We start from the raw sequence: 22,366 nt of genomic DNA on the forward strand, positions 1-22,366 counted from the left end.
ACAGAGATGAAGAAAAACCACAATCATGGTGGTGATTAACCACAGCCGCATTCTCAGTCTGCAAACACCCTTTCACCACTTCCAGTCTCGCCTTCCACACACCTCCCCCCAACATACACTTATCTCCCCCCAAATCGGAAGGGGGCAGACACACTGAGGATCTACACATTGTCAGCTTGAGGATAATTGGGGAAAACATGCAGCCAGTTGTTGGCTGAGCTCACTTTTGATCCCAAAACAATCAGACAGGGATAGAACGAACCAGTGGCGATGTCGCTGAGCAGCCCTATCGGCTATCAGGAACTCCTCATTCGGTTGCACCACAATGATGTAAATCATCACACTTTTTTTTTAAACCTTTCTAATGCGAATTAAGTTTTGGAGATTGCAGGGAGAAGTTTAATCAAATTAATAATACTTGTGGTGGCAAAAATATGATAATCGGGTTATCTCAAAGACACTGAACAAGACACCAAAGAAATGGTCTTTGTGAGATTTAAGAAACAGAAATATACAAAAAGGACAAACGTATGGATGGTGTCTCATCACAAGCACCAAAGAGAAAAGAGATCAGACTGGTATGATATGATATGATATGATATGATATGATATGATATGATATGTAACAGAGAAGAGAAAAGTCATCCAGGAGCCATAGTATGAAATAGAACACAATGATTATGTCAAAGATGCATGATTCAGCTGCAAACTATGCCTGATTTATTAAATTTTGATATATGGTAAAACACTTCAGAAAGTAAAGTGCAACATGCAAACTAAATTTGTACACCTTATTGTTAAGCCTTAACAATAATATTTGATAGACATAAAACAAGTGCTTTATGTACAAAATTACACATTCTAAACATTACACATTCACAAGCATTCTGTGAAGCATTCTGTTGCAGGATTAACTAACAGTTTACACTAAAGTAGGTTGGTCCATATAACAACACCATTGCACAGACAATAGCAACACAAATGGATTTATTCAATACAAATATGAAATGCAATTTCCAACCTGTGGAATAATTTGATGTATTATTTTTAAAATAATTATATGAATATTATGTTAATAAATGTTCATTTGACTTAATTATAACTTAATTTTGACAAAACAACCAAGCGAGCCATCTAGCAAACAAGGATAGATCCCGTCTCAATGCCTATGACCAACATGCGAAAAATAGCAGCACATTTTATTTCAAATATAGAAAGTCTCTGGTGACAGAGTTACAGGGTTTGCTGTGTAATTATTACTGATAAACCAACCGACGAACCAAACAAGGGACCAAGGAACCGAGGCATGAAGGCAACAAGGATTGATCCACAGACCGAAATGCAAAAAAATCTACTCTAATGGAGATGATACATGAAGGATTTTTAGTTTTTCTAAAAATTCCACATAGTCCTTAAAAACTGCATAATAATAATGGACAAAAATAGATAGCATGAAGAATACAGTGTGCCCTCGTTCCTCATGGGTAATCCGTTCCAGGAACCACACGCAATTTACGAATTCCGAGATATAACAACATATAATAACAACTATTTATCCTATTATTTATGGTAATTTAAACATTTATTAACCCTCCCCATACTGATATTAAACCACCTTATATCTGTATTACCTTTTCCCACACTCTTATCGACTGTTTAAAGCACTTTTGCGTCTCACGTAAGTCCGAGACTCATGGAACATACCGCACTTCCGGATGCTGTCAGCCAACAGAATGCGCGTACAGTATCACGTGACTGCCTACCAAAAATCTGCGATTAGGTCAATTCGCGAGCGTCGATGCGCAAATGCGCAAGGGCGCACTGTATACCAAAGAACAAAGGATAGGATGGTGGGTGAGCACAGAACTTCCTGTCTGACCAGCCAGACGGCATCTCCATTTTTGTGACACACCCAATCTGGCCTGAGTCCAGACAGCAGGCGCAACCATAATATCTATCCCCAGAGACAGAGGGCTATCTCATGATGTGCAGGTAACCCAGGGGGGATGCTGGGGTCAGCATCCTGTTTCTAAACCTGGAAGGAAACTAATCCAGGGTCAAAGAGGGGCATGGTGTCGAGTGAAACTTCACATAGGGAGTGTGTATTCTGACTGGGTAAGTGTATTCCCCTCTCTCTCACACCACCATCATTAAAAATCTGCACCTGGGCCTGAAAATCCATGGGGAACCCCCTCATGGCCACTGTCAGTCAGGCCATTAAAGTTGTCTCGTTCCCCTACTTGCTCAACATTTTCCCCTCCCTCATCCATACTTTAAGCATTTCTTGATTTATGGGTCAAGTTCTGCCACATTGAACCAACTAGCACAAGGAAGGAAGAGATCGGATTAGGGAAGGCCAGAGTTGGGTTTGTACTTTGAGAAATTAAAGGTCATACAATGGTTACTTTAGTCTCTGTTTGCATCAGTCTCAGTTAATGGGATGAAAATCAGCACTTCTCCTGGATTTCAGCAGCCATTACCAGTATCCATTCTGTGTTGAGAGTGCATCCCGGGCCTAGAACCAAGTAGCAGGTAATCCTCTACTGGTGCTCATCGTTTGCAGATATGACCACATGTTCACTCTCAGAACAGAACAATTCTTTGTGGAGATGTTGAATGTTGTAAATGTAATGTGGCATCATTTAAACGTGATGGCACTATCACAAAAAGTTCTCACAGGCTGGATCTGCATTTTTTTAAAACTTGTTTTATTCCTGGAATCTTGAATATACCCCATGGAGTAGCCAAAGAAAAGTTTCTGGGTTTATCTCAGCCATTAATCCTGACTTTCTCATTTTGATTAAAAAAAAAAAAAATCACTACAAGTTGTTTATTCATATACATATATGAGCCGTTTCATACATCGTTTCATATGTTGCTGTACTGAATTTGAATGTTTTGGTGGGAGGAAGCTGGAAACCAGAGAGAGCCCACGCAGACACGGGAAGAACATGCAAACTCCATATAGAGTGGGACTTGAACCCGAAAACATTCATTTCAGGTTAATTGGCCATTCCAAATTGCCCGTAGGAGTGTGTGTGTGTGTGTGTGTGTGTGTGTGTGTGTGTGTGTGTGTGTGTGTGTGTGTGTGTGTGTGTGTGTGTGTGTGTGTGTGTGTGTGTGTGTGTGTGTGAGTGTTTGTATGTCTCTGTGTAGCTTCGCGTTGCACTGGCGTCGTGCCCAGAGTTTGACCCCTCTCATGAATTATTTATTGATTTTATTTAATGTTATTTTTCAGTATCAAATGTTGCAATAAGTTGGTCAAAATTTTTTACAGTTTAAACAAGGTTTTTTTTTATTTCAGGCAAATAGACAAAAAAAATAATGTTGATAAAATTATTCTTTGTTATAAATTGAACAATATTTCTCCTTTCCTTTTTTGTTTCCTTCAATGTTAATAAGGTTACAATGTTATGCAGAGGTGTAATGAACAATTTTATAGACAATTGATATTATTTATAGTTGCGGCGGAGAGTGGCAGGGTGCGGATTGTTTTCTTCTTGCTAGGCGGGGCGCAACAGAAAATAATTTAGAAGCACTGCTATAAGGGAATATTATTTACTTGCCATTCTAGTAGGTCTGTCTGAAGGATCATGCCATATGTCCTAGTATGAGAGTGTTTACACCAAGAGCCATTTCCACTCTCCACAGCCAGCCTCGTCAGCAGTGGCGTCATGCAGCTGCTCTAGCAGCGGCCCAGTCTGGATCTGTGTTATTGTTACTGGTAGCATTACCACGCTTAAGCGCGACAACGTAATTTGTAAGAATAAGAACAAATTAGCTCAATGCCATCTGTGCACAATGTGTAGTTCTAGCGGAGAGAGCAACACAGGTCACATATGCACGCACATACTCTCACACACACTCCCACACACATACACAGAGCTATGACTGCCACTAAAACACATGCGAATACTATGTCTCGCTACAGTTTGTCTCCCAAACATAAACAGGCTCAGATTTCAGAGTTTGTGGTCCCCTAAATATATAGCGAAGTACACATCAGGCTGTGTGTCACTAGTGTTTACGGCAAAGTGATTTATGGGGCTTTTTCATGAGTACGAGAGGAGATAGAGCATGAATGAGTTTCAGAGTGAAGATAAGATGAGATCAAGCTACTGTGGCCATTGAAGAGTCACCAGAAAATTCATTAAGAAGCATTATTTAAATTAAATTAATTGATATTGCATGTCAGTTAGTCAGTGAGTGAGTCAGTCTTCACAATCAAGTCCTTTTTGTCTAGTGGTTTGCTTGTTGTGGAAACCTAATGCTTGTGTAAATGCCAGGTATAACTGGGAGTAAGATAAACATAGTTTGCATGTTGTCAAATAAAGAAACCGTACCAGACTATGGAAGATGTATGTTCTATCATGCTGTCTTCCTATGACTTCCTATGGCTTGGACTTGACAGAGAGCTAGAAGTCCAACTGATACTGTTCCATTTTATTTAGACTAAATGCATGTATGCATGTAAGTTTGTATACGTGCACACAAAGCCATACCACATATGCATACATCAACTGTGTTTTCTCAAAGCACTGTCTTGGGCAAATATGCCATTATGGAGGCATAGTGGTGTATTGTATGTAGATACACAGAACCAGATAAAACCTCTTTTGCAGGAAGAAGAAAAGAACTCCACAGCTTAAACAAATATGAGGGCATATAGCATTTTGCATGTGTGGGTGATAAATGACCTGGGCCTTTAGAAACACTTGGGTTATATGTATATGAATATATGTATGTATATATACAGATGTATGCATACATTTATGAATATATATATATATATATATATATATATATATATATATATATATATATATATATATATATATATTTAATTTTACGTACTTTAGTAAATTATGGAATTAAGAGCACACTCTAGTTAGTTCAATCAAATCACATGCATATGTTAGTCTGTACAGGCCCTGAAAAAAACAAACACACACAGGGGGCTTGTACGCATGCAGAGGAGGCGGGCGCCTTGCTCAGGGGCGCCTCGGCAGTGCTCCAGAGGTGAGCTGATGCCTCCCACTGTCAGCTCACCTCTGGGTATTTTTGGGGGGGGGCGGGAGTAGGAATCGAACCGCCGATCACTGAACAATGGACGACCCACTCTACCGCGTGCTCTACCAGTGAGTCGCCACATATATACATATGCAGTGGTACCTCTACTTATGAATGTCTCTTCATACAAAATTTTCAAGTTACGAAACGCATCAACAGGAAAATATTGCCTCATGTTATGAAAGAAATTTCAGGATACGAAAGGCAAAAATACAGTCTGGGCTGCTACTCGCCGCTCCCAGAGTTTCCTAAACGCAACATTCTTATAGCTGCTCTGCCATTGGTTATTACCTAGCATCTTCCTGGCATCCCAGTGGCTAAGAGGGACCTCTGTGTGTAGCTACATTGGTGTCTATGCAGCATCCTCGTCATTCGGCCCTCAATCCAGAGATGAGATGTTCTGATCATTTTATGTAAATAATTTGATAAAAGGCAAATGCCATTTTTAATGACCCCGTGAAGGAGGATTCAGGCAAGGGAAAGTCGATGAAAGGACACCGGGAGTTTAAGGCATTGCGTGGGTGGTTGGAGAAGTTCAAAAGGAGGACTGGAATTCACTCTGTTGTTCAGCATGATGAGACAAGTAGCGCATGAACCAAAGAGGGCAAAAAACAATGAGTACGGCAGTTAAAAGGTAAATGACTATCATTTTTATTCTTTTCTCTATTCTTTGTTTTTTACATTATGCACAACTCTCATTTATTGTGTAATAATCTAATTGTAACATGTTTTGATGCATTTTTATGCTTTATAAAACATTTATGTCTGAGCTTTGGGGGCCTTGGAACGGATTAGGGCATTTGCATGGAATATGCGTCTCTACTTACAAAATTTTCTACTTAACAAAATTTCTTCCAGAACCAATTAATTTCGTAAGTAGAGGTACCACTGTGGGCGGCACGGCACGAGGTGGCGCAGTGGTTAGCGCTGCCGCCTCACAACACGGCGGAACCGGGTTCGAGTCCCGCTCAGTGCGGAGTTCGCATGCTCTCCCCGTGTCTGCGTGGGTTTTCTCCGGGTTCTCCGGCTTCCTCCCACCTCCAAAAGCATGCGCTTCAGGTTGATTGGCCGGTCCCAAATTGACCGTAGGAGTAAGTGTGTGTGTGAATGATTGTTTGTTTCTATGTGGCTCCGTGGTGCACTGGCGTCGTGCCCGGAGTGTCCCCCGCCTCACGCCCTGAGACTGCCGGGATAGGCACCAGCTCCCCCGCAACCTGCATTTGCGGATTAAGCGGGTTAGAAGATGAATGTACCACTGTATACATACTGTGTGTGTGTGTGTATGTGTGTGTGTGTGTGTGTATGTATATATATATATGTATATGTATGTGTGTGTGTGTGTGTATATATATATATATATATATATATATATATATATATATATATATATATATATATATATATATATACACACATGTGTGTGTGTGTATATATATACATATAGATAGATAGATAGATAGATAGATAGATAGATAGATAGATAGATAGATAGATAGATAGATAGATAGATAGATAGATAGATAGATAGATAGATAGATAGATAGACAGACAGACAGACAGATAGACATCTGCTCACAGAGATACAAATATATACACATAACAGTGACGAAATTGGCACCGACAAAGACGTTGCATAAATTACATAATTAGCATAATGTTACATAATTAGCATAATGAAAACATAGTTACACAGCAGAAAAAACAGGGGAACCTAACATAAAAAGGAAGTGTAGGAACGTGAAAGAAGCATGACATGAAGACGAAGTAAGATCAGAAGGATGGATGAACTGAGCTGTAAACCGAGCTGTAAACCGAGCTGTAAACCGACACTAAGGACCCCCACAAAGTATCCCACAGTGCATCCCCAGTGCGTCCCAGGCCCACCTAGTCTACCCCTTCTCGGCTGGCCTTGATGACCCCGCGGCCTCAGACCCCTTCCTTCTGAGAGAGTGGTTGTGCCCCCTGATGGCACGGGGCACAAAGGAGGTCCTGAGTCTCTCAGTGGAGGAACTTGGTGACAGCAGTCTGCCACTGAAGGAACTCCTCTGCTGGGCAAAGGTAGTGTGCTACCGGTGGGTGGTGTTACCCAGGATCGCTCTAAACTTGGACATAGTCTTTCTCTCTAGAACAGTCTGTACAGTGTCCAGTTCCTGACCGGTCACAGAACCAGCCCTGCGGATGAGCCTGTCTAGGCACTCGGTGTCTCGTTTCCTGGCACCACCACCCTAACACACAATGGCGTAAAACAGCACACTGGACACAATGGACTGGTAAAACAGTCTGAGCAGGTCAGAACTGATGTTGAAGGAGGCCAGCCTCCTGAGGAAGTACATCCTACTCTGACCTTTCTTGTATACACAGTCCAGGTTGTGCGACCAGTCCAGTCTGCTGTCCAGCTGCAGCCCCAGGTACTTGTGAGTCCCCACAACCTCCACCTCCTTACCCCCAATGACTACTGGCTGTGGGGAGGGGGGTGCCCGCCGGAAATCCAGCACCATCTCCTTTGTCTTGGAGATGTTTAGCTGAAGCTCATTTTGTAAATGAGCTTCAGCTAAACATAAAATCCGTCATCATCACCCTCCCTGATACATGCCACGATTGCAGTGTCATCTGAGAACTTCTGCATATGGCACATATCCAAGTTGTGTTTTAAGTCCGTCGTGTAGAGGGTGAAGAGAAGGAGGGAGAGTACTGTTCCCTGCGGGGCCCCTGTGCTGCTGGTCACCACTGATGACGGACAGTCCCCCATACGGACGTACTGGGGTCTGTCTGTTAGATAGTCCGTGATCCAGCTCACGAGATATGGGTCCACAGCCATGGATGACAGTTTCTCCTGCAGGAGCTGGGGTTGGATGGTGTTGAAGGCACTCGAGAAGTCAAAAAAGAGCACCCTCAATGCACAACTCCTGACATCCAAGAAGGAGAGGGACCGGTGGAGGAGGTACAGGACGGTGTCGGCAGCCCCAACCTTTGGCCGGTAGGCGAACTGGAGAGGGTCCAGTGCACCCTGCACCTGGGGACGCATGGGCTCCAGGACCAGTCACTCTAGGATCTTCATCACAAGCAAGGTGAGAGCGGCTGGTCGATAGTCGTTGAGCTCAATGGGGCGTCTTCGCTTGGGTACAGGGACGATGCAGGATGTCTTCCATAGTATTGGGACCCTCCCCAGCCGGACACTGAGGTCGAAGACCTGGTGTAGGGGCTCACCCAATTTGGCAGCACAGGCCTTGAGGAGTCTTGGGGGGACCTGGTCTGGTCCGGCTGTCTTCCTTGGGCAAAGCCTTCTCAACGCAGACATCACCTGTTCTACAGTGATGGCTGTGTGTGGGGGCGTGGCACGTTGATCCCTTTGGCTGGGGGGTCTCGCAGTTGAGGTGGGGGAAGGGTCTGGGTTTGGCCCGAGGTAGATGGGTGCGGTGGACGGAGAGGGAGAGGGTGAGGCAGGTGAGCTGGACGGAGAGGGGGAGAAGGAGGCACATGGAGTCAGGTCAGCTGGGCCGGGGGAACTCTGGGGACAGGGGCATGGAGTGGTGGGGGAGCTGAACCGATTAAAAAAGCTGTTAAGTTCATCAGCTCGCTCCACGTTCCTCTCCACTGTACCCTCTCCATAGCCGGTGATGGCCCTCATGCCACTCCAGACCTCCCGCACCTTGTTGCGCCCAAGCTAGTTCTCCAGCTTCCTTTTGTAGTTGTCCTTGGCCTCCCTCAGGCAGAGTCTCACTGCCTGCTGGGCCTCCCTCATCTCATCCTCATTCCCACTCCTGAACGCCCACTTCTTTCTATTCAGGACAGCCTTCACCTCCTTGGTTAACCAGGGTTTGTTGTTTGGGTAACACTTGGCTGTCCTGACAGGGACCACTGTGTCCACACAGAAGTTCATATAATCCGTTACACACTGGGCCGCCCTGTCGACGTCCTCCCCATGTGAACCCACGATGACATCCCAGTTGGTGGTCTGGAAGCAGTCCCTCAGCGTCTCCTCTGCTTCCGGGGACCACCTCCTGAACTGCCGTGTTGTTGCTGGCAGCCGTTTCACCAGCGGAATGTAGGTGGGCCGAAGGTACACTAGATTGTGATCTGATCTGCCTAGTGGGGGGAGGGGGTGGCGATGTATGCCTCCTTGGCATTCGTGTAAAATAGATCGATGGTTCTGTTCTTCCGTGTGGGGCAGTCTACACACTGGGACATAGTGGGGAGGGATGAGTTCAGGGTGGCGTGGTTAAAGTCGCCCGTGATGATAACAAGTGCCTCCAGGTGCCGGTTCCGAAGAGCAGAGGTGGTCGTACAGATGGTCACTCGTGCCGTCTCTGGGTCTGCACTTGGGGGGATGTAGACGGCGAGGACAATGACATGTCCCGGATGACACCATCTGTTGTTGGTGTAAATGATCAGACCACCTCCCTTCTTCTTGCCGGCTGTGTTAGTGTCCCGGTTTGCTCGTACGGAGGAAAAGCCGGTCAGTCCGACGTTAGCATCAGGAATGAAGTCCGTCAGCCACGTCTCAGAGAACACCGACAAGCTGGTTTCCCTGTAGCACTGCTCAGTCCTGCGCAGCGCCGTCAGTTTGTCCACCTTGTTGGGCAGCGAGTTCACATTCCTCATAATGACAGAGGGAACCAAGGGTCTGACCCGCCGGCTGCTGTTGGCTCTAGCCGCTAGCCTATCCCGCTTTTGTTTACCTCCCCGGCTCCCTCTGTACCACCGCTTGATCTCTGTGAGGATGAAATTCCAAGCGAATCCCAGACAAAGAAAAACGATAAAACATAAGACATACAAGAGAGCAGACGAAAACTTGCAGCTAGCTCGCGCATGCGCAGTTCAGATCGGATATATAGATCATATATATATATATATATATATACACATTATATATATAATGGCTTCACAGAAGGAAAAAGTTTCTTTAAAGATTTATTAATGAATACCTGTGGTGCACTAGCGTAGTGCCTGGAGTGTCCCCTGCCTCACACCCCCAATCAGCTGGGATAGGTTGTCATGGGTCGTTTTTGCCTGCGACCCATGACAGCAGACAACAGCGGATATAGAAGATCGGTGGATGGATGGAGGGATGGATGGAGGGATTTATGAATACTTCGTGTCAGATTCTGATGATGACTGTAGTTACAAACCTCTCTTAATTTTGATCTTCCTGTTTTGTGGTTTTGTTTTGTGGTTTTCCACCTCCTTTTGTCCTAAAACTAAATAAACATCAATATTTCAGTGGTGACATCATCGGGAAACACAAAGGCAATCATCAGGCGTTGGTGCTGTCATATTGAGTAAAGATTTTTTTTTGATCAGTATAAAAATATTCCCTGCCACACTTAACCATATACAGTAAAGATTTTTCACACATGCAAACACCTGATCATCTGTTGGCTAAGATCTTTCACTCCATTTTTATAGCATCAAACAAATTATGGATACTCAAAGAAAAAGCAACACTAAATCAGATGCATCAATGTTATAAAAATTTGCCTTGAGATTTTGCTTGGCTTATATCCCATATAGCTAACAAGAAGGGAGGGCCTGATGAGCCATAATGTAACGCCAAGTGGCTCCTGTGAATGTTCATCGATCATGTGTTTTTCCTGTGGTTCATCATGTCCACTATTCAAAAAAAAAATTATTTGATTAAACATTCAGCTCATTGAAGCCCATGTGCTGTTAAGATTGTGTTCAAGACAATTAAGCAAGTTAGCTTAGCTTGTTCCAACACAAGACATTACATTCATCTGAAACCTTAAACATCTGATTTTATAATGTGACATTGATCCTTTTTTTTGTCATGGTTGAAAGTTAATTTAATAATCTCTCTTTTTCCATGTCAAAGTGAGGAAGTAATCAGCCTGTAGAAACCTTGTATGAGATATGTATAGCATCTAAATTGTTACTCCCTGATCAAACATAAAGTGTGAGGCAATAAAGTCATCAATCTGTTACTGTACTTAAAATTGTGCCAAAAGATCCACAATTTTTGTCTCTGTTGCTTCATCAAATTATCACTCTGCATTGTGTTATAACCAGCAACACATGTCAGTATATGATTCAGTAACATTCTGACATATTGTTGTTGCCCTCTGTATGCGTTTCACTTTATTTATGTATTTGACGATTAAAGCAGTTTCGATTCTGATAAAGAGTTTGATGGGGGTCAAGCTGTGAGTAAAACAATGTAAGCCACATGTGCTTTGCTGCAGTTAAAAACCACATGAAACAGAAGAGGGTGGGGGTGAGAGGAGAAGCGGGGGCACCAATTCAATCCAGATATGTCTACACTGAGTGGAAGGTGGCTTGGGCTCAAACACCAAACGACCACCCCTAAGTCACCCTGTGGTCTTGCTGAAGACAAATAGCTTAGTGGCATTGCAGAGAGGAAACTAAAGAAAGCTCAATCCAAAGATTACTGGATCTAATTATGGCAATATATGTAATAACTGAGTCCTACTTTGCCCGGTGTTGCAGCTGTAATTTCTAAGTTGCCCAATGCTTCCTGCCAAAAATGCAAAGAATTCTAACAAAGGGAAAAGGAAACGTGAAGGGAAAAAAAATTCTATCATTCTATGGTGCCTTGTGTACTTTGGCAGAGCAAGAACGGTCTTTTTTTAGACAGAAAAGGAGGTATAAGGGTGGGAGTGCGGTGTTTATTGGTTTCTGCCAAGCCAGTCAGAGTAGCAAACACAAGCAGAGTGAAACCTGATCAACTGGCAATGCGCCTGGACCAGCGGCGGCGCAGTGCAGCGTCAGGGGAAAAACACTGACAAACATACATAAGCACGAGAACCTGGTCTCCAAATAATCAAAAGATGAGCAGACCAGATAAAAAAATGTCCCAACACACCAGTGAATTTGGGATAAAACCCAAAAACGTCCCAGTATGTTTTAAGGACCCAATAAAGAACAGCTGGGGTGTCAATGACTTTCCAAGATGACTTTTAAGCATCTCCTTGAATTTGGGAAAGTCTCCCAATTGAAGTTTACTAATTCATCCTCTTGATCCCCTCCCACTGTACTCTTCTATCACCATCACTCACACACAGACACACACGTACACACACGTACACACACACACACACACACACACACAGGTACACACAAACGCACACACACATACACGCAAACGCTTACTCTTGCCTAGCAGGAAAATCCCTCTGTGGCCAGGCATTTCTTTTAACTTGATATGCTTGTGAATCACCCCCAGTGCTGCTCCGCTAATGAACACAGGGCCCACAGACGAAGCTGTCCATGCCCTGCTACGCTCCCAATCGTAATGGAAAACACGATCCAGCTGCCCAGCACCCTGTCATTACAGAAAAACTCTCCCAGAACACCATCTGACCGCATCTTTTACGCACCAGTCGTACCTCCTGCTGCTAATCTGGTCCTGCCTTAACCTTGGTAACCTGCCTCCATCTTCAGACCTGCCACTGCTGGAGTAACCTGCATTTCACATTATTAGTTTCTTGTTCAACACATGTTCTTCTTTGACAACAGTCCATTTGTCCTGCTGCTCTGTCAGAGATCCATTTTCATATAACACAAGTGTGTAAATCTGCTGCTTAAAGACTCTCAGAAGCCCCACTAGTCAGTGGTTGTCTTTGTGCTATTGTTTGTTTGTGCAATTTTTGTGACGTACCATAAAATGGTGAATCTCCGGCGGCATTCCCTGATCTGTATCTGTGCCAGACGGCAATGTAAACATGATGTGATGTTGATGTGCACAGAAGATGGAGGATGAGTGCTTTTCCATGAAATTCACATCTGATAAAGGCACCTAAGTGGCATGCATGTGGAGTGTACACAAAGTCTTAACTTTGAGATGGCATGGACACACACACACACCCACACACACACACACACACACACACACACACACACACACACACCTACACACACACACAGCTGATACCTGCATCAGGGTAGAGTGAATCCATACCTAATGTGCTGAGTGAAAAGTAAACACAGCACTCTACATCAGGGCTTCCCGTTTACTGACACACCATCTGACTCAAAACAAGCTTGAGGCCAGAAGCCCTTGGAGACTTTGGGGCGTGGCTGGGAGGATGAGGCTGGCAAGCCGTAAAACACACAATGTACACATTCATGCACACATAACAGAAAAACTAGTTAGCAATATACTGATGTATTGTTGTCATTCTGTCAATAGCAACTGTAGTAGTACAGTGCGCCCTTGTTCTTTGCGGCTAATGCGTTCCAGGAACCGCATGCGGTTAATGAATTCCGCGATAGAGCGACAAACTATTAATCTCATTATTTATATAAATGTTTATGAACCCTCCCCATACTTACATTAAACCACCTTCTATTTGTATTACCCTTTCCCATACTCTTATCAATTGTTTAAAGCACTTTTGTGTCCCACACAAGTCCGAGACTCCCAGAACCGAGCTTACTTCCAGACGCCGTCAGTCAATAGGGTTCTGTTGGGTTTCTTTGTTTATTAAAGTGCTTCAAAATGTCTGATGATGTGATTAAGTGCTAAATAAATAAAGGTTTATTGATTGAATGCACATACGGTATCACATGACTGCCTACCAAAAATTTGCGTTGAGGTCAAGTCGCGAGCTTTGATGTGCGAATGCACGAGGGCCCCATGTATACCAAAACAATTTACAATCGGACACTGGAGAAATGTGAGTCCAACATTCGTCCACAGAGAAAGTCCGTTAGTTATTGCTTTGCTTTGCTACATTCATCCACCACTGAGGCAGAGTTCACATGTATCAAATTAAAATATAGAGGTGTGTGCAACATGTGTCCTCAGACCTTCTTTCTGAAGTAGAGTACTATTTGCATAGGTTCTACATGTCAAGAGTCAGGACTGTCTGACAAAAAAAACACAAGACAGTCAAGCAGCTTCCCTTCTAATGCTCGTCATAACTGATCTGCTTCACTCTGTCTTTTCCACCTGTAAAGTTCACCTGAAGCTCTATTTCATGCTTCAGTGATTTTTCTCCTCCATAACAGCAATAACAGTGCTTTCGCTTCTGCAGTAATGAAGTGAACATTGTACACATCCTGTGTTCACCTCCTAGACAGAGGAATGATCTTGTTTCAGGTAGGATCAAAAGATCAACAGATTACTGAGATGGAGATAATAGGGAAAACTCAACAACACAATTAGGTAGTTGGGTTGCAAACACATCTGTGAAGATGTCACACTTTTTCACACAACCTCTTAGTAAGGCTTTTATTTTAATGTCGTATGGTGGAGGTGGATCCAAGAACGTTTGAGTCCAGTTGTCCTGAGTGCAGTAATTTCTCCACAGATGTGTGTTTTCTTTGTAATTGCTTTATTGATGTGGGAACTCCGATCTGCATACGTGCACTGATATAATCTCATCCTCTTTGTTGATGTGTCAGAAGCAAACAGCTTGCTGCACTGTATTTTGACAATGGGACTATGTGGCTGAGTGGTGTTCAACACTCCCCTGACTCCCCTGCTGGCTGTGGTGTAGACACAATAAAAGAACCATCAAACGCAGCACGGGGGGATCTTACTTCTCTTCCACCCACACATGGTGCAACAGCAGTCTGTCTTGTGGACAGAAAAGTTTCACAAATCATGTTAACAAATATCCCAGGCTGAGCATCCTGTGGTTTTTCACTCCCGAGAACAAGTAGTCGCGTGCTTTTGTTGTGGCCGCTGACATTCAAGATGATCTTGGAGGATGCCTGGACCATGTGAAAAATATTTGTAGCCATAAAGAAAGAGCAATTGGTATTAATGGTGTGGTATGCAGCAGAAGCCACAGGAAGTGTGTGTGTGAGTGAGGGAGCATGTTTGGTCTGGGTCAGTCAGACGTACTTGTTTCCCAGTAGGATGGATCTGATGGGGGCCACAGGGCAAAGAGCAGACAGATTCATCAGACTCGTCATTTCATGGTGTCCGGTATCCCAGAGTGCAATGCTGCAGCTGCTTGGCGTGCTTGGCAGCCATGATGGGCTCCAGGTGGACAGACAGACAGCTTCTCAGATACCTTCTTCTCTCCTGAATCTAAATGGTAGCATCTGTGTATAAATGTGTATCAACCTTTTAGGCTGTGCCGTCCGCTGAAAAGGAAATATTTTATAAATGTATTACCAATACTCAGATTCACATACAGTATATTATTATTTCAGGATATTATGTCAGTAAATATCAGGCTATCTGTGAGATTGCAGGAGGTTCCATTTAGTTGTTTGCTCATCATCCCTTCATTCCTGGTCAGTTTATGGGATATTGAGGACAGCAGGGAGTAAAACCGTATGCTATAGAAGTAATTATTTAGTTTTAAATGTCTATCTTCTTCTTTTCCTTTCCCTTCAGGGGTCGCCACAGCGAATCAATTGCCTCCATCTAACCCTGTCCTTTGCATCCTCTTCTCTCACACCAACTACCTTCATGTCCTCTTTCACTACAGCCATAAACCTCCTCTTTGGTCTTCCTCTAGGCCTCCTGCCTGGCAGTTCAAAACAAAACTATCTCTCCTCTGGACATGTCCAAACCATCTCAGTCTGGCCTCTCTGACTTTATCTTCAAAACCTCTAACATGTGCTGTCCCTCTGATCTACTCATTCCTGATCCTATCCTTCCTGGTCACTCCCAGAGAGAACCTCAGCATCTTCATCTCTGCTATCTCCAGCTCTGTCTCCTGTCTTTTCCTCAGTGACACTGTCTCTAGACCAAACAACATCGCTGGTCTCACCACAGTTTTGTACACCTTTCCTTTCATTTTAGCTGAAACTCTTCTATCACACATCACACCTGACACTTTTCTCCACCCGTACCATCCTGCTTGTACATGCTTCTTCACCTCTTTTCCAGACTCTCCATTGCTCTGGACTGTTGACCCTAAGCACTTAAAATCCTCCACCTTCTTGATCTCTTCTCCCTGTAACCTCACTCTTTCACTTGGGTTCCTCTCATTCACACACATGTACTCTGTCTTACTGCGGCTAACCTTCATTCCTCTCCTTTCCAGGACAAACCTCCATCTTTCTAGCTTCTCCTCCACCTGTTCCCTGCTCTCGCTGCAGATCACAATGTCATTTGCAAACATCATAGTCCATGGAGATTCCTGTCTAACCTCGTCTGTCAGCCTGTCCATCATCATAGCGAACAAGAAGGGGCTTAGAGCTGATCCCTGATGCAGTCCCACCTCCACCTTGAACTCCTCTGTCACACCTACAGCACACCTCACCACTGTCTTACAGTCCTCATACATGTCCTGCACCGCTTTAACATACTTCTCTGCCACTCTAGGCTTCCTCATACAATACCACATTTCCTCTCTGGATACCCTGTAAATAAGCTTTCTCCAGATCTACAAAAACACAATGCAGCTCCATTTGGCCTTCTCTGTACTTCTCTATCAACATCCTCAAAGCAAATACTGCATCTGTAGTACTCTTTTTTGGCATGAAACCATACTGCTGCTCACAAATGTTCACTTCTGCCCTCAGTCTAGCTTCAACTACTCTTTCCCATAACTTCATTGTATGGCTCATCACCTTTATTCCTCTGTCGTTGCCACAACTCTGCACATCTCCCTTGTTCTTAAAAATGAGCACCAGCACACTTCTCCTCCATTCCTCAGGCATCTTCTCACTATCTAAGATCCTGTTGAACAACCCAGTCAGAAACTCTACTGCCACCTCTCCTAGACACTTCCAAACCTCTACAGGTATATCATCAGGACCGACTGCCTTTCCACTCTTCATCCTCTTCAGTGCCCTCCTCACTTCATCCTGACTTCATCATCTTTGCTACATCCTGGTCCAAAACAATCACCTCTTCTAGTCTCTCTCATTTTCCACATTCATCAACTCTTCAAAGTACTATTTCCATCTTCCCGTCACACTACTGGCACCTGACAATAGACTTCCATCCCTATCCTTAATCACCCTAACCTGCTGCACGTCCTTCCCATCTCTGTCTCTCTGTCTTGCCAACCGGTATAGATCAGTCTCACCCTCCTTACTGTCCAACCTAGCATACAAGTTATCATAAGCCCCTTGTTTGGCCTTTGCTACCTCTACCTTCACCTTACGCTGCATCTCCCTGTACTCCTGTCTACTCTCCTCAGTCCTCTCAGTGTCCCACTTCTTCTTAGCTAACCTCTTTCTCTGTATACACTCCTGTACCTCCTCATTCCACCACCAAGTCTGCTTATCTACTTTCCTTCCAGATGACACACAAAGCACTCTCCTACCTGTCTCCCTGATCACATTAGCTGTAGTTTCCCAGTCATCTGGAAGCACCTCCTGACTACCCAGAGCCTGTCTTAACTCCTTCCTAAAAGTCATGCAACACTCTTCCCTTTTCAGCTTCCACCATTTCATCTTCTGCTCTGCCTTTGCCCTCTTCGTCTTCCTCACCACCAGAGTCATCCTACACACCACCATCCTATGCTGTTTGGCTACACTCTCGCCTACCACTACTTTACAGTCACTGATCTCCTTCAGGTTACACCATCTACACAAGATTTAGTCTACCTATGGGCTCTTACCACCACTCTTATAGGTCACCCTATGTTCCTGCCCCATCATTTTTGCAAAGTCAACTACCATCTGTTCTTATGCGTTCCTCTCCTGGATACCAAACCTGCCCATCACCTCCTCATCACCTCTGTTACCTGCACCAACATGTCCATTGAAGTCTGCTCCAATGACAACTCTCTCACTTCCAGGTATGCTCTGCATCACTTCATCACTGCCGAGGAGCACTGCCGAGGCACCCTTGAGCAAGGTGCCGTCCCCTTTACAAATTGCTCATTTGAGGTGCACCAAGAAGGAGCTGCCTGCCACTCTACCTCCCCTGCATGCCTACAGGCCCCCTTGTGTGTGTGATACAGGGGCCTGTATGCATGCGTTTGAATCAGTAGCTAGAGTGTGCGTTCTTAATTTCCCTTCGGGGATCAAGCCAGTATATAAAAATTAAATTAAATTTTTTATTTTATTTTTTTAAATCAAAGTCCAACCAGAATTTCTCCTTCTCCTCCAGCTCACATTTTACCTGTGGAGCATACCCATTAACAACATTGAACATCACACCTTTGATTTCTAGCTTCAGACTCATCACTCTATCCAACACTCCTTTTACCTCCAGGACATTCCTGACAAACTCCTCCTTCAAGATAACTCCTACTCCATTTTTCTTCCCATCTACACCATGATAGAACAACTTGAACCCTGCTCCTAAACTTCTAGCCTTGCTACCTTTCCACCTGGTCTCCTGGACACACAGTGTGTCTACCTTCCTCCTATGCATCATGTCAACCAACTCTCTACCTTTTCCTGTCATAGTTCCAACATTTAACATCCCTACTCTCAGTCCTATACTCTTGGCGCTCCTCTTCTCTCTCTTAGTGCAAATACACTTTCCTCCTCTCCTTCTTTGATCAACTTCTTCTTTTCCTTTCGGCTTTTCCCTTCAGGGGTCGCCACAGCGAATCAATTTCCTCCATCTAGCCCTGTCCTTTGAATCCTCTTCTCTCACACCAACTACCTTCATGTCTTCCCTCATTACATCCATAAACCTCCTCTTTGGTCTTCCTCTAGACCTCCTGCCTGGCAGTTCAAAACTCAGCATCCTTCTACCAATATATTCACTATCTCTCCTCTGGACATGTCCAAACCATCTCAGTCTGGCCTCTCTGACTTTATCTCCAAAACCTCTAACATGTGCTGTCCCTCTGATGTACTCATTCCTGATCCTATCCTTCCTGGTCACTCCCAGAGAGAACCTCAGCATCTTCATCTCTGCTACCTCTAGCTCTGTCTCCTGTCTTTTCCTCAGTGACACTGTCTCTAGACCAAACAACATCGCTGGTCTCACCACAGTTTTGTACACCTTTCCCTTCATTTTAGCTGAAACTCTTCTATCACACATCACACCTGACACTTTCCTCCACCCGTTCCATCCTGCCTGGACACGCTTCTTCACCTCTTTTCCACACTCTCCATTGCTCTGGACTGTTGAGCCTAAGTACTTAAAATCCTCCACCTTCTTGATCTCTTCTCCCTGTAACCTCACTCTTCCACTTGGGTCCCTCTCATTCACACACATGTACTCTGTCTTACTGCGGCTAACCTTCATTCCTCTCCTTTCCAGGACAAACCTCCACTTCTCTAGCTTCTCCTCCACCTGTTCCCTGCTCTCACTACAGATCACAATGTCATCTGCAAACATCATAGTCCATGGAGATTCCTGTCTAACCTCGTCTGTCAGCCTGTCCATCACCATGGCAAACAAGAAGGGGCTCAGAGCTGATCCCTGATGCAGTCCCACCTCCACCTTGAACTCCTCTGTCACACCTACAGCACATCTCACCACTGTCTTACAGTCCTCATACATGTCCTGCACCGTTCTAACATACTTCTCTGCCACTCCAGACTTCCTCATACAATACCACAGTTCCTCTCTGGGCACCCTGTCATAAGCTTTCTCCAGATCTACAAAAACACAATGCAGCTCCCTCTGGCCTTCTCTGTACTTCTCTATCAACATCCTCAAAGCAAATACTGCATCTGTAGTACTCTTTTTTGGCATGAAACCATACTGCTGCTCACAAATGTTCACTTCTGCCCTTAGTCTAGCTTCCACTACTCTCTCCCATAACTTCATTGTATGGCTCATCAGCTTTATTCCTCTGTAGTTGCCACAACTCTGCACATCTCCCTTGTTCTTAAAAATGGGCACCAGCACACTTCTTCTCCATTCCTCAGGCATCTTCTCACTATCTAAGATCCTGTTGAACAACCCAGTCAGAAACTCTACCGCCACCTCTCCTAGACACTTCCATACCTCTACAGGTATATCATCAGGACCGACTGCCTTTCCACTCTTCATCCTCTTCAATGCCCTCCTCACTTCATCCTGACTAATCTTTGCTACATCCTGGTCCACAACAGTCACCTCTTCTAGTCTTTGTTCCCTCTCATGTTCCACGTTCATCAACTCTTCAAAGTACTCTTTCCATCTTCCCATCACACTACTGGCACCTGTCAATAGACTTCCATCCCTATCCTTAATCACCCTAACCTGCTGCACGTCCTTCCCATCTCTATCTCTCTGTCTTGCCAACCGGTATAGATCAGTCTCTCCCTCCTTACTGTCCAACCTAGCATACAAGTCATCATAAGCTTCTTGTTTGGCCTTTGCTACCTCTACCTTCACCTTACGCTGCATCTCCCTGTACTCCTGTCTACTCTCCTCAGTCCTCTCAGTGTCCCACTTCCTCTTGGCTAACCTCTTTCTCTGTATACACTCCTGTACCTCCTCATTCCACCACCAAGTCTCCTTATCTACTTTCCTTCCAGATGACACACCAAGTACTCTCCTACCTGTCTCCCTGATCACATTAGCTGTAGTTGTCCAGTCATCTGGAAGCACCTCCTGACCACCCAGAGCCTGTCTTAACTCCTTCCTAAAAGTCCTGCAACACTCTTCCTTTTTCAGCTTCCACCATTTCGTCTTCTGCTCTGCCTTTGCCCTCTTCATCTTCCTCACCACCAGAGTCATTCTACACACCACCAACCTATGCTGTTTGGCTACACTCTCACCTACCACTACTTTGCAGTCACTGATCTCTTTCAGGTTACACCGTCTACACAAGATGTAGTCTACCTGTGTGCTCCTACCGCCACTCTTATAGGTCACTCTATGTTCCTGCCTCTTCTGGAAGAAAGTATTCACTACAGCCATTTCCATCCTTTTTGCAAAGTCAACTACCATCTGTCCTTCTGCGTTCCTCTCCTGGATACCAAACCTGCCCATCACCTCCTCATCACCTCTGTTTCCTGCACCAACATGTCCATTGAAGTCTGCTCCAATGACAACTCTCTCACTTCTAGGCATGCTCTGCATCACTTCATCAAGGTCCGACCAGAATTTCTCCTTCTCCTCCAGCTCACATCCTACCTGTGGAGCATACCCGCTAACAACATTGAACATCACACCTTCTATTTCTAGCTTCAGACTCATCACTCTATCTGACACTCTTTTTACCTCCAGGACATTCCTAACAAACTCCTCCTTCAAGATAACTCCTACTCCATTTCTCTTCCCATCTATACCATGATAGAACAACTTGAACCCTGCTCCTAAACTTCTAGCCTTGCTACCTTTCCACCTGGTCTCCTGGACACACAGTATGTCTACCTTCCTCCTCTGCATCATGTCAACCAACTCTCTACCTTTTCCTGTCATAGTTCCAACATTCAACGTCCCTACTCTCAGTCCTATACTCTTGGTGTTCCTCTTCTCTTTCTTCGTGCGAACGCACTTTCCTCCTCTCCTTCTTCGACCAACAGTAATCCAATTTCCACCGGCGCCCTGTAGGTCAACAGCGCCGATGGCGGTCGTTGTTAACCCGGGCCTCGACCGATCCGGTATGGAAGTCATAGGTTTGATTCGCATCTTTGATTTGGCAAAAGTTTTACGCCGGATGCCCTTCCTGACGCAACCCTCTGTATTTATCCGGGCTTGGGACCGGCACAATAAGACACTGGCTTGTGTCCTTTTGTAGCTACATTTAGTTTTAAATGTCTATGATTGCCCCAAACATTTATATATTTTAGATACTGTTAATTTCTGCAGTATTTTTGCACATACCTCAAACATAATGCATTATATCAGATTTATGAGTTTGCCAATGTTCATTCATTAGCAGTAAATGACCAGTCAACAACAGTTGAAACCCAAAGTACTTAACAAGCAATGAAATCATGAAGACACACCTTCAAAATGCACGAGCAGGTAATTACAGATGTCTGTAAACAACAAGTAATGCAGTAGGATCCTGCTCGTGTACTTAACATGAAATCAGTCAACTGACAGAGAGCAATTAAGTGTTTCTGTTGGGATAATAAGTTGCATAATTATAATTATTATACATACTTATAATTCTATACAATTATCGCATATTCCCGATAACATATATTGAACAAATGCTGAAGCTAACATGTGAATTCCATTCATCATGCACATTTGTGCAGCCTGATACAGGTAGAGAAATCCACACCAGAAATTCATGTTGACATGTTGTGTATTTAATTACAGCAAACACTGAACTACTATTTTCTTCTAACTAGCCAGCTTTTAACTGGGTATTTGATGTGAGACATTTTCATGGAGATAACAGTTTGATTGGGACATTCTTGTAATCTGATTGTCTTCATGTGGTTTCAGCATCTTGCCTGTGTATGATCTATGAGGGTTAGCAATGAGAACTGGGAACACATGTGATAGAAATCATTTATAAACTGATTATTATCAGAGAGACTCAGGTTG

This window comes from Antennarius striatus, chromosome 3 (genome assembly GCF_040054535.1).
Source record: "Antennarius striatus isolate MH-2024 chromosome 3, ASM4005453v1, whole genome shotgun sequence".
NCBI classification, from domain to species: domain Eukaryota; kingdom Metazoa; phylum Chordata; class Actinopteri; order Lophiiformes; family Antennariidae; genus Antennarius; species Antennarius striatus.